The sequence below is a fragment of the Triturus cristatus genome, chromosome 5_1 (genome assembly GCF_964204655.1).
Source record: "Triturus cristatus chromosome 5_1, aTriCri1.1, whole genome shotgun sequence".
Taxonomy (NCBI): domain Eukaryota; kingdom Metazoa; phylum Chordata; class Amphibia; order Caudata; family Salamandridae; genus Triturus; species Triturus cristatus.
Genome location: NC_140587.1, coordinates 44217046 through 44229545, shown reverse-complemented (window position 1 = coordinate 44229545; position 12500 = coordinate 44217046).

Genomic DNA, 12500 nt, shown 5'->3' with positions numbered 1-12500 from the left:
CTGGACCCAGCCGGGGGTCTCAGGCCCAGAGGCGTAGGGGGAAGCCTCCCCGGGCCCCGTCCTGGGCACCCTGCCACGCGGCAGGACCCAGGACGGAGCCCGGGGTGGGGTCGCTGCCCTCCCCGGGGCTCTCAGGGGCCCGTCCGGAGCTCCTGAACCCAGCCGAGCAAGGGGAAGCACCCCGGCCACAACGGAACCCCGTCCCGGGCCTTTGGCAGTGCCGCAGGCTGGGGGACGGGGCCTGGGGCCCGAGCACCCGACCTGGGGCCCAGTGGGGCCCCTGGACCCAGCCGGGGCTCCCAGGCCCGGATGCGCAGGGGAAGTCTCCCCGGGTCCGCCAGACCCCGTCCCGGGCACCCTGCCATGCGGCAGGACACAGGACGGAGCCCGCGGGAACTCGTTCGGGCACCCTGCCACGCGGCAGGACTGAGGACGGAGCCTGAGCTGGGCAGGCTGCCCTCCCAGGGGCCCCTGGACCCAGCCCAGCAGGGGGAGGCCTGCCAGGTCTCATACGGGGCAGCCTGGCACGTGGCAGGCCCCGGGACAGACCCAGGGCTGGGGCGGCATCCTGGCCTGTCCAGCTGCCGTCTGAGGACCCTAGGCCAAAAGGGGTCCCAGAGTACCCTGTCCCTAGTAATCTGGAGGAAGGCTGCCCCCCTTTCTGGTAACCCGCGCGCGCAGATTGACGGAGGGGACCCTAGGGGCAAACGCTCCCGGCCTCCTGGAGCCCTGGCTGGGATCCGGGAGGCAAATGGACCTTCATCAGGACTTCCAGACTGACCCGGCCATCTGGTCGCCTCATTGGAAAGCATTGCGCGCGACCAGATGGCTGAGGGGAAAGGTGCGACCAGATAGCCGGCACCTGAAAGGACTCCCGTCTGCCCACGCCGAGCCATAGTGGTAGGGCTCCCTCCTGCCCACCCACGCAGGGCTCAGGGGCTCGGGGACCCCGGCTGGGCCTCAGGCATGGGGAGGAACACTGGAGCTCTCGGGCCCGGGCGCCCGGGGGAGGACTGCCCGGGACCCGTGAAGCCCTTCCCAGGCACTTTGCCACGCCGCGGGCCGGAGGAGGTAGCCCTGGACGCCTGGGAGGATGTTGCCCGGGCATATCCCATCTGGTCCCCGGCAAAGAACCGCCAGCCCCTGCCCCTACTAATCCGGAGGAAGGCTACCCACCTTTCTTGTAACCCACGCGCTCCGAGTGACGGATGGGACCCTACGCGCGGACACGCCTGACCTCCTGGAGCCCTGTCTGGCATCCGGGAGGCAAATGGACCCTCATCGGGACTCCAGGCCGGCCCGGCCATCTGGTCGCCCCATTGGAAAGCATTGCACGCGACCAGATGGCCGGCACCTGAAAGGACTCCCGTCTGCCTGTCCCGAGCTGAGCCATAGTGGTAGGGCTCCCGCCTGCCCACCCACGCAGGGCTCAGGGGGCCTCGGGGACCCCGGCTGGGCCTCAGGCACAGGGAGGAACACTGGAGCTCTCGGGCCTGGGGAGGACTGCCCGGGACCCATTGTGGAAATATGGATTTTTATGGTCGGTTATGTCCCCTATCTTGGACCCCAACGGTTTCATGTATAAATCACAAGTACATGTATGTTCCCTCCAGTTCCAGTTATGAAGACGCAAACACATGTGCGTCCACCGTCAGCATGTCCTCTTTCAGATCCGCCATGAATGGGCCGGATATTCTATTCCTAAGTATGAAAGGCCACCGGCTTTATATGGTTCATTTATCCCATTTTACAGTCCAGGCGAGTAGGCCCTGATTCTGCCATTAAGCCTTTTTCTGCCTTCTGCCTCTGAAAGCTCCAGTCTGAGCCTGCATCTGTGACCATGAACTTTGTCTTACTCCCTGCGCTGCTAACGGTGTCTGACTCGGCCTATCTGCCTGCCAAAAACTGTATTTCACCTTCAAGATTATCTGCTCTGCTCCGCTCCTCGCCCGATGCATTCCTGTCTAGTAGTTTAGGTAAACATTCCTCCAGCTACCGTGCAAAGGACCAGGCCTCGCTGCCCTCATGCAAGTAATTCATAGCCCTGTTACCATGGAATATTCCTACCCCCTCGCATCTAGTGTAGACACTTAGACGCTTGTACACGCACTAACAGTCAGTATAGTCAGTATAGAATAAGATTCTATCCTAAGAAACCTCTCTTTTTGGATAACACAGTTCTTTAAACATAGGATATTAGATATGATTTGGGATTAGGTTGACATAACCCCAGACTTTTGTCTCCACATGTAGAGCTAAATGTCAAGTCCCTTTCATCCTCTAGTTACACGTCAATCACACGTCATGCTGCTGCGCGCGCATCTCTGCCAAGTATTTTTGCTGACATTGCGAAATTCTTTCATGGAACCACCCATTTATGACATCATATCTAATGACGTTCTTTAGTTACGCCTAGTTACACCCACTTTAGTTACGTATGTATGCTTTTATCTCTGATATCAACTGTTACGCCTCCTGCATCTGTTTCACTGTAATGCCTTTTCTATAAAAATGATTACCTGTCAATAATGTATTGCTCCTTCCTTCCTGAACTCTCGTGGTGATGGAATAGAAGGCCCATAATTCGAATTATGTTCCTTTGTATAGGAATAAAGCCTCTAATACCACGGATTCTGCCTCTTATTTTACTGAGCTATTGTTATAGTTTTTCCGCATCAAATTAAGTACCGGTAATTAAATTATTTACCACATGAATGGCGCCCGAACAGGGACACTTTCTCATCTCACGCGCCGGAGGTGCGTTGCAGGCCCGGTCTCCTGCCACAGCTGGACGGACAACAACGCGTACCCACAGGATTTCCTGTATCTCCCTCCTGCCGAGCGGGGGTAACTGAGGCTGCGATCAACACCCAGACGAGGCGGTGAGAAGTGCGAAGTATCCCGACCAGAGCCTAGCTGAGAGAGCAAGATCCGAGGTATACAGAGGCCCACCAGGTTCCGAAGTTCCGCAGTTTCGAGTCGAGTCCAGTCTGATCCGAGTCCAGTTCAGTTCAGTTCCGAGGCCTTCCGTTCCGAGCTACCCGGTGAGTACCATTGTCGGGGAGGCGTTCTGACGTGCACATAGGTTGTGCCGGTCAAGACGGGTTTGGGTACACAAATCCGGTCTGCACTGTTTCAGCAGTGTATCTGTACTGTTTAGCAGTATATCTAGTATGTCTAGTATATAATTCAGAATTACCTAGTTAGTGTCGAGTATCATGCTTAGTGACTAGTTCCCTAAATGGCCATCATTGTTGTTCATTAAATGTTAAATGTTTTAAATACGTTCTGCATATTGTGGTGTGAATGACTGTTCATTATTGTGTTTTGTTGTATTAAACGTGTTCAGAATTAGGTATCAGATCAGTTTTCAATATGCCGCTCTTTTCGAAATTAAGACAGATCAAAACTAGAAAAGGGGTACTCGAAGAAGCTGTTCCCATTCCTCCTAGGGACACTCCAGGGTACTTCATGTATCATAAACATGGCCTAGACGCCATATTATTTCTTGATTTATGGGTAGACTACACCAAGGAATTCCCAGAAAGTCAGAGGTGGCCCGCAGCTGGGACCTGGGACGCAGATTGCATCATGAAAGTAGAGGAAGAATTATGGAAAAAGAAAGCTAGACAATCACAGAAAGATGCCATTGAATTATGGCGTAAAGAATCGTATAGACGTACAGAAAAAGCACGTAGACAGGAAGAGAAGAGTAAGGAGAATTCCGATAAAGTCCGAGAGAATCTATTAATTGAAGAAGGTACCCGAGCAAAAGCAGAACAAGTAGACAGACAAAGAAATGCCCTTATGAATGGTATGTATCCTCTTCTGGCCGAAGGGTTACCTAAGGCTACTCTGGAGATACCCAAAGACTTGCCACCCCCATTGTTTCCGATAAAAGCACATCCCAAAGGGCATCCCAGAACCGCAGAAGATGTTTTCCTTTCCTCTTATTTAGACGACGCAGCTCCCGAGTATGCTAATACTGCACCACATAGACCGCCTGCCGAGGGGGTTCAACGCCAAGACCCTCCGTCTGTACCTCCGCAACAACAAATTCCGACACAAGTTCCGGCAAGCACATCTGTTTCTACAGCTGTACCCACACCTATGGTTGCTATATCACGTTCAACGAATCCTTTCACACCCAGCACCCCAGGCGGTGCTACAGGAGGTACAACAAACATTTTTTCCACGCCACCCAGAGTAAATAAACTTTCCTTTCAAGAATTAGCTCACCAACGTACGCCCAAACTAGTAACTCCAGACACGCTTAAGGAACTTCTAATAGATTGTAGATATGACCCTGTGCCCGGCAAAAAGGATGAAATGCTGCTGGCCTCATTACGTATCCGACGAGCTGCAATATATTTAGGGAGGCTACCAGGAATGACTACACATTTAGAAAATATATATCATTTTGTCCAGTCAGGGCGAGATTCTGAAAGTATTAATAGAGCCATGGAGTACCAGAAAGTGGAGATACAGGGAGAACTGTTACGTTTCCTCATAAATTGTGTGGTCAGAAATCAAGACCGACCAGGGGTAAATCCGGAAGAAATGCAAATTCTTACCACATGGAGTCGGAATATATCAGAAGGGAGACATGATAAACGATTAAGTATAATAGCTATGTGCCGAAAAATCCGCAAAGAAGTAGAACGAATACACGAAGAAAGATTAGCAGTAGACCAGCCTGAACAAACCGAAGAGGAGGAAGAATTAGAACTGCCCACAGGACAGTTAGAAACAATGGCCTATGTAGGTAGAGGAAGATCTTGCAATAATACCAGATGCTTTACTGATCCGATACGTCCGATACGTCCAGATAATAACAGAAATTTCCAAACACCTATAATAAATATAAGGTCCCCCGAACATTCGTTCCAAGCCGCTGACAAATTACTCCGAGAACGAAGGGGTTATCATATACTCGATTCTATGGACGAACAAGAATTAGCCAGGTCAGCCGTTCACTGGGTTGACAGTCCCGGAAAATATAGTGATGATACACTAGCACACACGTTTTTGAACCTCAACCCAGATGAACAGCGTTTAGCTGGTATCTACATGATTCAACAACTCCTTACATTATATAAAAGCCAACACTCCGATCCTGGTCCCTTACCTGATATATTGACTGAATTACTCACGAATAAATGGAGAGGTTCAGGTACTGAGTTAATTAGAGAAATACTAGAATCCAGAAAGCAGTATATTCTTTTTGTATGCCCCGAACATGTCTCACTGCCCATCAAGGAAAGAACGACGTATTATATGGATAGACAGAATCCCTTACGCGAAGTCCACCCGATAAAAGGTGATGACAATCAGTTTAAACGTGTGTTTGTATACACACCCATATCTAAAATGGAACTATTAGAAATGAAGAAAGTGGTACCCAGTCATGACAAAGACCCAGCGGGTTTCCACCGTGAAATTAAAGACATGTTGCTCATGGGAGAGTATACCTATCCCGACATTATGAAAATATTAAAGGTATTAATGCCTGCGGGCATTTATGAAAAACTGAAAGAAAAGGATTGGGAGGTGGGAGACCAAAAGATAGATTGGACAGCATTAGAAAACGAAGAAACAGCTCGAGGTCCAGGTTTAGGGCTTGGGGACAAGACCAAAATACTACCAGGTTTACTAGTACAGGTACTGCCACGTTTATTAACTACGAAAAAGGAAGACTGGGGTGCAATCTCAGCCTGTAAACAAAAGCAAGATGAAGACACTAGTGATTTTTATGCCCGATTCGAAAAATGTTTTGGTATAAATAGTGGAATAAAAGCAAGTAGCGAATCGTATCCACATCTGTTTGTGACAAAATTAGTTGAAAATGCCCTGCCCCAAGTTAAGAATAGAGTATTGAAATTCGAGAGTACCTGGCAAGGTAACACTCCGTCACAAATGTTACAAATGCTACAGTACCATCACAATAGAATTAGAGAGGAACAAGAACATGAACAAAGACGCATGAAAGACACAAAAATGAAAATGCTAGTTTCCCAGACAGTTCCAGCTGACGGTCATAAAAAGGGTATGACACAGTCCAGTGTTTCAGCAGGTTTTGTAAAGGGGACATGCAACTATTGTAAACAGCCAGGTCATTATGTACACGATTGTCCAGTTTTAAAACATAATATCGCCATAGGTAATACAAAAGAAAGACCACGACCACTTAGACAGGATCAGAACCAACCAGGAGCTGCGCAGCATGCACAGGCCATGCCAGCTCCGCAACAGTCTATGCCAGCTCCACCACCGCAGCCTACTGCTGCCACACCAACAACGACACGACAGATGTACCAGACTGCACAGTATGACTATCCTGATTATCAACGATACTCATGAAACAGCCTAGAGAGGGAAGTTGGCTTACCCCTTATCGAGGTCCCTATAGATCAAGAAGGACCTTATGTACACAGTGAACTATTAGGCCAAGATAGAAAATTTTTACTTGATACAGGGGCAAGCCGAACAACCATAAAACGTAGTGAAGTTCCAGGGGCACCCCTCTCAGGCTCACAGAATATTTCCCTTGGTTTTTCAGGAAAACCTATCATTAACGAAGTGTCACAGCCTCTTCCACTTACGATTGGTCCCTTGACACGAACTACAGATTTATTGCTTACTAAATCATGTCCAGAAAACCTGTTAGGTATAAAAACATTGAAAGCTCTAGGAGCTATAATATGTTGTTCTCCGGAAGGAGTAAGATTGTTTTTACGTGATTTCAAGGGGCACTACGTGTCCCGAGATATGGATCACCGACTGCAGACTTTACCCACACATTTATGGGCACAAGGCCCTACAGATGTTGGTTGCATGAACATTACACCATATCGAGTCACACTAAAGACAGGAGTGGTACTACCACGAATGCGACAATACAAGTTACCACCAGATGCTGTAGTGGCTTTACTGCAAATCATTGACGAGCTTATTACCCAAGGAGTGGTTGTGGAAACCGGCTCCAATGTATGTAATTCCCCGATAATTCCGATTCTTAAACGAACTGATCCAAAAGCCCCGCCAGTATATCGATTGGTTATTGATCTGCGCGAATTAAATAAATGTATTGTACCACAATACCCCGTAGTTCCAGACATTTCTTCATTACTGACAGCCATTGATTCCGAAGCAACATTCTTTACTGTAATTGATCTCAAGAATGCCTTTTTCAGCGTCCCAATAGATCCGGAAAGCCAATACTTGTTCGGATTTAGTTTAAATGGACGAAGCTTTAAATTCACACGCGCACCTCAAGGATTCACAGAAAGCCCCAGCATCTATAGCCAAGCACTGAAACGAGAACTTGACAGTATCCACATGCCAGTCAACACTGCCCTGCTTCAATATGTCGATGATCTGCTGATCACCGCTAGAAGCGAACCTGAATGTGAAAAAGCTTCACTGACGGTTTTACAATTTTTGGCCGAAAAGGGGCACAAGGTGTCCCCTACTAAGCTGCAATTCTGTGTCCAGCGAGTTGTTTACCTTGGGCACTCGCTGTCCAAGGAGGGAAGGCAGCTTACACCCGACCGCATACAGTTAATTGATAACATGTCAGTACCCAAGACACAAAAGGAGGTGCGGGCTTTTATAGGCCTCACTTCATATTGTAGGCAGTGGATCCCTCAGTATGCATTTCTAGCAAAACCACTCATTCAGTTGACAACACAGGAGGCAGCCACATCGACTGTCCTTCCTTGGACTCAAGAACATACACACGCCTTTGAAAGTTTAAAGAAAGCTTTATGTCAAGCACCTGTCCTAGCAACACCATGTTACAGTAAACCGTTTACACTCTTTGTTACAGAACGCGAAGGTACTGCCTTGTCAGTACTCACACAGGAACAAGCAGGATCACACAAACCATGTGCTTATTTTTCTAGTACACTAGATCCCGTAGCTCAGGCTCTGCCTACGTGCCTGAAATCAGTGGCAGCGACAGCTTTAGCAATCAGACAAAGCGATGCCATAGTGTTAGGACATCAATTGACAGTACAAGTACCACACGCAGTAGAGGTTCTTTTGAACCGCACGCAAACACAACACTTGACTATAGCGAGACTCACCGGTTATGAACTGACATTGTTTCAGCCACACATAGAAATCAGACGTTGTAGTACTTTGAATCCTGCCACACTTTTGCCAGTAAACGGAACAGACCCACTAGCACATGATTGTATTGAAGTTATTACTATCACGACGAAACCCAGACAAGACTTGACAGACGTCCCATTGTCAAACCCAGACCTGACGTTGTATGTAGATGGTTCATGTATGAGAACAAGTACAGGAGAGCTAGTGGCCGCGTATGCAGTCACAACAGACACTGAAATTATTGAAACAAATTGTATCGATACCTTGTCAGCTCAAGCAGCAGAGCTCATCGCTCTGACACAAGCCTGTATTCAAGCCACAAATAAAGTCAACATATACACTGATTCACGTTATGCATTCGGAGTTGTACATGACTTCGGCGTGCTGTGGCGAGAGAGAGGTTATTTAACTTCTCACGGTGCCCACATTCAGCACGGACCCCTCATTCATGCCTTATTAGATGCAATACATCTACCCACTGCAATATCAATTATGAAATGTAAAGCTCATACGAAAGTTACTGATATCATTTCCCAAGGCAATGATCTAGCTGACAGAACAGCTAAACAGACTGCTCAAACTCACACATCTGACATGACAAAGACAATAGTTCCTACACCAACACACTGCATGATGGTTAAGGATCCCGCTCTTGACGTAATTGACATACAGACACATGCTACACCAGAAGAAATAAAGAAATGGACTGAATTAGGAGGGATCCAAACCGATCAGGGATGGATGACGAAGGAAAAATCTATATGGTTTCTTCCCGACTCAATGGTCCAAGTTATCATTAATACAATACATAGTCCAGCCCACCTAGGAGAAAAAGCTATGCTAGACAGCATTCAACACATTTGGTTCAACAAACATTTACGAGCAGCAGCTAAACAAAAGGTTCGTACCTGTATGATCTGTTGTCAGTTTAACCCAGGTAAAAGCATTCCTGTAGAACAGGGTGGATTTCAGCCTCCTGATCACCCTTTTGAAGTCCTCCAGATGGATTATATCCAGATGGAACGATGTCGAGGATTCAAATATGTTCTTGTAGTTGTTTGTGCTCTTTCCCGTTGGACAGAGGCATATCCGGTTTCAGATTACACTGCCCCGACTACTGCCAAACAGTTGGTTCGAGAATTCTTCCCACGGTACGGTTTACCACGTGCTGTCTACTCAGATAACGGCCAGCCGTTCTCATCCGAACTAATGAAACACGTTTCACTTTTGTTAGGTTATCAATGGAGATTTCACTGTGTCCGACACCCCGAGGCAGCAGGTCTCGTGGAACGACATAATCAAACTCTGAAAATTAGATTGTCCAAAATATGTAGAGAGAAAGGTGTCGACTGGGTAGTAGCCTTACCAGTTGCACTCTTTTACATGAGAATGGTAGCACATTCTCGAACAGGGCTATCCCCTTATGAGGTGATCTTCGGTAGACCACCAAATATGTGGGGGACGCCTATACCTCGTAAAATCACTGACGTTGACTGTAATATGCTGACAGATTACCTGGCTTCCTTGATGTCTGCACTACAATCTTGTCGTTCACAGGTAGCTGCAGCCTTTCCCGACAACACCGAGGTGAAACCCCACGACGTAGTTCCCGGGGACTTGGTGTTAGTGCGGAATTTTGACCGGAAGACTCAGCTGGATCCGAGGTGGAAATCGCCTCAACTTGTTCTGCTCACCACGAGGACAGCCGTGAAGATCGAAGGTCGCAAAGGCTGGATACATTCGAGTCATATCAAGAAATTTCATGGACTACCATCCGATATAGAGACTAAACCCTGTGTTTCTTCAAAGACAGACTCAAAGCTCCCTTTGGTTGAGCAAACGAACTCAGAACTATACAGACTAAAATTAAGGTCCAGTCAGTCAGACAATTTGATTGTTTAAGTCCTCTCCAAGGTGAATCGGTTGAATTTGTCTCTGACATGTATCCTCTGGACCGGAATAGAGAAAGAAATAATCAAATGAAGTTGAAAAAACATGCGTACTGTAAATCACTGCGTAGTCATTGCACAGTGACGTTATTAGTTTTGTTTTTCTTATGTCTTTTAATAATCGCTGCAAGTATATTGTTGCACACGTATTATCCTATTTTTAAACATGTTTACAATGTTACTGCTGAACATTCTTTTAGTGAATTACCCCCGCATGAGTTGTCATATAGATTTGCGCTGCGCAACAACACTTTTATTAGTATGTTACATCATTCCCATCAGACTAGCAATGCTACAAATTGTTGGATATGTGGCCGACTCCCTCCCTATCAGAACTATAAGGGAATTCTGCCTCTCTTTCCATATCCATTCACACACAATGGCTCCTGTGGAGCATGGTTTAGTTTAATTAATTCCTTAGATACAAACTCAGCAGTTTATCAAGACAACTGGGTATGGGGAAACCTGAACTTAGTTTTGCTTAAAGTCTGCTACCCTAACAAGGAGGGACTTCCCAAAAGAACAGGAACTGATCTAGAAAATGAGGTATATGGATTAGGTAATTTTACACTTAACCTCATGATCCTGAACGTTGAATCTGAAGCTACACCAATCTTGTCCGCCATGTCCGTATTCCCAGTTAAAGGGGAACTATGCATAAGAAAGAATGGCTCCATACACATGGGCCATAGTAAATGCACCACTGTGATACAATTCAGTGATCAAGGCAAGTCTACATTTAGAGCTTCTCGTCATTCCTACTTTATATGTGGACAGACCGCATATATACACCTACCTTTAGATTGGGATGGTACCTGTTACATAGCATTCCTTCTACCACCTGTTTTCCTAGCTCCTCCTGATTATCATAGAAATACTCATTTAGTACACAATAGACAGCAGAGAGATCTCCCAATAGTCGATTACACTGAAACAGCATGGGAAAAATACACAGATTTCAATAAAGGTTTCTTTCCCTATATAGGTACAGTCACTAATAGTAAGTTGATACGTAGATTAACCAGAACCCTTGAAGCAGTAGTGAACGAAACTATTTCCGCCTTAGGCAATTTAACAGAAGAGCAGTCTGCTATGCGGATTGTTGTGCTTCAAAATCGTCTTGTCCTTGACGTCATCCTGGCCGATAGGGGCGGAGCTTGTAGGGTCATCGGATCAAGATGTTGCATTTTCATACCAGAAAATTCACCGTCAGTATATAAAGCCATAACCCGCCTTCATAAAATTGTAAGCCAGATACACCAGAGTCCAGGCACCTGGACTTGGTCCAGTTGGTTCTGGGGCGTGTTGTCAGCCTGGGGATGGAGAATGCTCTCCTTCCTGGGTATTGGCTTTCTCATACTATTCAGTTGCTGCTTATGTCTACAATGTGGGCCAGCGATTTGTGGTCTATGTGCCACCTCGTGTATCCCACATCCAAGTTTTCGTTCAAAATCCCGGAAGAAGAAAGAAGAACAAATGATGTTATATGAACAGATCGATGGATTGATGAAGATTGATATCTCCTAAGGGCAAGTAGGGGACAAGGAGGGAATGTGGAAATATGGATTTTTATGGTCGGTTATGTCCCCTATCTTGGACCCCAACGGTTTCATGTATAAATCACAAGTACATGTATGTTCCCTCCAGTTCCAGTTATGAAGACGCAAACACATGTGCGTCCACCGTCAGCATGTCCTCTTTCAGATCCGCCATGAATGGGCCGGATATTCTATTCCTAAGTATGAAAGGCCACCGGCTTTATATGGTTCATTTATCCCATTTTACAGTCCAGGCGAGTAGGCCCTGATTCTGCCATTAAGCCTTTTTCTGCCTTCTGCCTCTGAAAGCTCCAGTCTGAGCCTGCATCTGTGACCATGAACTTTGTCTTACTCCCTGCGCTGCTAACGGTGTCTGACTCGGCCTATCTGCCTGCCAAAAACTGTATTTCACCTTCAAGATTATCTGCTCTGCTCCGCTCCTCGCCCGATGCATTCCTGTCTAGTAGTTTAGGTAAACATTCCTCCAGCTACCGTGCAAAGGACCAGGCCTCGCTGCCCTCATGCAAGTAATTCATAGCCCTGTTACCATGGAATATTCCTACCCCCTCGCATCTAGTGTAGACACTTAGACGCTTGTACACGCACTAACAGTCAGTATAGTCAGTATAGAATAAGATTCTATCCTAAGAGACCTCTCTTTTTGGATAACACAGTTCTTTAAACATAGGATATTAGATATGATTTGGGATTAGGTTGACATAACCCCAGACTTTTGTCTCCACATGTAGAGCTAAATGTCAAGTCCCTTTCATCCTCTAGTTACACGTCAATCACACGTCATGCTGCTGCGCGCGCATCTCTGCCAAGTATTTTTGCTGACATTGCGAAATTCTTTCATGGAACCACCCATTTATGACATCATATCTAATGACGTTCT